Genomic DNA, 3,815 nt, shown 5'->3' with positions numbered 1-3,815 from the left:
AATAGTAAAATTATATAAGGAGTAAATCCATCATTCCTCATGAACCACTCTGGAAACAATACTAATTCAGTTGAATGAGGCAGAAAAGTCTTGGGAGGTAACTGAGCTAAGGTAGCTGTATGAAAAGTTGATCATGAAATACAGTGGCATAAAGAACTGCAAAGAGTAATTACTGGAAGGGGAACTCAATTAGCTGGAACAAACAACTGATTGTGCAATTAAGGAAAACCCTGTAAATCATTACAAACCTCTTGTCATACATCTTTTCTCCACAGTTCTGCTGTAGTGGCCCTGCTCTATCAGCTAAAGAGTTAGGGCTAAGCTGCAATCATGTTTTCATTGCTGTGTTATGAACCACTAATGATGATGGCTTGTATACTTTTCCTAATTACCTTGAACAATACACCTCTCTATCCCTCCATTTTACAAAGGTTTTGTTGTGTGAGAAAGTGCAGGAAATCATGCAGAATGATACTTCTGTTCATATACCACATTCACGTTTACATGTTTGCATTTGTACCTTTCATACAAAAGACCAGTTAGAGGAAGAGAGGCACAAAGTCCCTTTTTTATCAGATCATTTAACCAGAACGTGGCAAATGGTTATATTTTGAGTTTCAAATCCACTCAGACGTCATTGGGGAGAAAACCAGATATGCACGTCATTGATTACAAGGTTTGTTTCTATTTAGAAGTGATAGGAAAGGAAAGAACAAAAAATCTCCTTTCAGTGTTATTCAAAAAGAGAATAATAGAGAAAAAAGAGATCAGTAGAACAAAGCAGAATAGTGAGAATGTGTAAGAAGGAGAGAACATACAAACTAAGTTGGCAGGACTGTCTAGAGATAAGATTGCTTGAAACTTCACCTTTATGAGTTTGCTTGCAATTGTTTTGCTAACCCTTTGTGATGAAATTTTTGTGCTGGGCTGTTCCTCTGGCTGAGGATATTGTTGTTTTTTTTTTTTTTTTTTAGTCTCTAAAATTTCAGCAAAACTGATTACACTGTTTATGAGACTTAGGTAAGAGAGGGAAATAAAGTGTTTGTACTGCATTTTTTCATAGCCTTTCAAAGTACCTGAAAAGTGTTCATTTAAAATAAAATCCTGCCATTGTTCCTCTGTGAATTTCCTATTTTTTTTTGTTTCTTTCTTTCTCTCTCTTTTTTTTTTTTTTTTCCTTTCAATTGTTATACTTCATGGGAACTAGGTGGTGTTAGTGTTTTTTTTTGTTTGTTTGTTTGTTTTTGTCTTGTCTTGGTTTGTTTTTCCTTCCAACCTTTTTATACCAAGAGAACTTTGTTACAAAGGCAGCACCTATTTACTCAGGAACAGCACACCCTCATTGAGGTTGGGCCATCACTGTGATCTGGAAAAATAAATCCTTTTCCCCAACCTCCTTTCTGCCATACTGAGATGAATAAGCAACTCTATTCTAAAAGTGCAGCCACTGATATGTCCTCAAGCACTGATCGGTACTAGTGAGAAATGTCATAGTGATTGTGCTGAAAAAATGCAATTTTTTCACCCACTGAATAGTAGAGACAGCTGTTTCTCACACTGCCTCTTGCTAAATCATTGTAAACTATGCTGGCAGAAATAATCTCTAAGGGAAATTTGCTTTCAGTAGCACATTGGTCCTTGGCCTGGGTTTAGAGAAGATGTTAATGAGGCTGATGGCTACTGACAATTCTGGTGACAGTGCTTATGGTAGAAACATCTGTCTGGGTGCTCTGAACTGGATGCAGACCTACCAAATGGACTGTACAAATGGCTTTGTATTTCAGAGACTGCAGGATCGTTTATCTTCATTAATCCACTGTTCCTAAAACTAATAATTAATGGCAACTAGTCTGGAAATGGCTGTGCAAGAAAGAAAGTACTGAAGGAATAAAGAGTTTTTGTCCAATCTGTACAGAGAGCATTTTTCATCATTTCTATCCAGTATTCATTCTTAATGAAACATCTGAACATGGAGAAGGCAGCAAGGGGCTGGTCCGTGGACACTATGTAGCTGGCTCCTTTGACAGTGAGGAAGGCAATGTTAGTGAATTCTTTCACAAAGCCTCCAATCTGCTTCTCGCCTCCTTCTGTGTAGAGCCAGGGCCGGCGAGACACCTACACCTTCTGGCACAGGGAGTTCACAAACCATTCATCCCCAAGAAAGTCGCAGGCCATGTCGACATCCCCACTGTACACCAAGATCCAGTATTTCATGGCTCTGAGCAGTTTCAGGTACTGGTCATTCATCTGCATGTACAGGCACTTTTAGCTGCGGTTCACTCCAGGGCATCAGGGAAGATGTGAAGAGCCTTCCTCACCTCCAGGGAATTCAGATACATGGTAGGGACTGTGGAGTTGGTACATGGCAGGTCCATCCAGACCTTCTTCCAGGCTACAGGCATCCAGAACAGGTTCTGTGGCCAAAAGAACCTCATTGGCATACGGATGAAGGAGTTTCCCAGGTTGTGTGTGATGAGATAGTCACCTTCACTACCTCATGCTTCCAGGGACACAGCCAGCACACGGGGCGTAGAGATTGTAGATGTTGAGGCCAGACTCCTCTACAATCTGAATCATCTCCTCCATCTTGAGTGTGCTGTTAAGGTTGGGGTTGTCATGGAAGTTCCACTTCCCCTGGGAGCAGCAGAAGGCCTGTAAGTCCTGCCACAGCTGGGTCCCCAGCAGGCTGTGGTAATAGGCAAAGTAAACCAGTGAGTTGTCATTGATCTCATAGGAGGTGAGGCCGTTTCCCACAGCGATTCCCTTCAGGTTGAGGCTGGGGTGCTGCATCACCCACTCTGCCAGCGTGGGGATGTAAACTCCCCCGTAGCTCTCCCCCATGAGGAAGAGGTCATTCCTGAAGTACTCAGGGAAGACCCGGAAGGTCTCCTTCTGTGCCGAGTAGTTGTTGTGAGCAACCTCTGTGTCATTCCTGGCATACTTCTTGTCCTCGGAGCACAAGAAGCCAACGCCAGCGAGGGACTCCAGGTGGAGCGTGTCGGCAATCTTGTTTGAGGCACAGTCATTGTACTTCAGGCTGACCCCCTCAGGCTGGACCAGGAAGGGGCCATGCTCCTTCAGGAAACCCTCCATGGAGCTGCAGCCTGGGCTGCCGTTCAGGCATAGCACCAGGGGGCTGCTCTGGCGGTTGCTCTGCACCTCCACCAACCAGTAGTGCAGGCACAGTGGTGGTCCGAGCAGTGGCGGAAGGTTGGCAGGACGCTTATCTCATGGCCCAGCGGTGCGGCCTGGCCCAGCCTCAGCAGCACCGCCCACAGCAGCGCTGGCCTCACCTGTGGGACTGTGGGCAGCTGGGGACAGGCCTGGTGCTGCTCCCGGCACCACCAGCCCCAGGTCCCCATCCTGGTCCCACCTCCCCCCTGTCCCCCATGTCCTGTCCTGTCCTACTGACCCCACTCCCGGTCCTGCAGCGGCTTCGGGCAGCACAGTGCTGCCAGCTTTCCCCACCAAAACCTCCCTCCCCTCCGAACACTAGAAATACTTATTCATTTTTACTGGGAGCCCTGCGCCCACTACCTACCTAATTCGTTACAATACTTCATAGCCCTTTTGTAAAAGTAACTTGTTTCCAAACAAAGGAAAGCCTCTGGCATTCTTTTTTACAGAACTCTGTTCTGCAAATAGTGGCACAAAAATGGCCTCTTCTCAGGGTTGAGAAGTTTTAACCTGAAAGTAAGAAGAACCCCATATCAGCAAAACAGCAAGGTACTGGACAATCTTCCAGCTGGACTAGTGGAGAGAAAGACCTGCTCATTTAAAGTAATTTTGACAGGTTTATAATGAGCTTGTACAGG

At 45.0% G+C, this 3,815-nt stretch overlaps 1 pseudogene; it reads right to left on the bottom strand.

The window, feature by feature from the left end:
* Positions 1-309: 309 nt before the first annotated feature.
* LOC106031926 (lysosomal protective protein pseudogene) lies at positions 310-3,472 on the bottom strand (annotated as a pseudogene).
* Positions 3,473-3,815: the final 343 nt, after the last annotated feature.

Source organism: Anser cygnoides, chromosome 7 (assembly GCF_040182565.1).
Source record: "Anser cygnoides isolate HZ-2024a breed goose chromosome 7, Taihu_goose_T2T_genome, whole genome shotgun sequence".
NCBI lineage: Eukaryota > Metazoa > Chordata > Aves > Anseriformes > Anatidae > Anser > Anser cygnoides.
The sequence above is the reverse complement of the archived record's forward strand: the minus strand, read 5'-3'. Positions and strand labels throughout refer to the sequence as shown.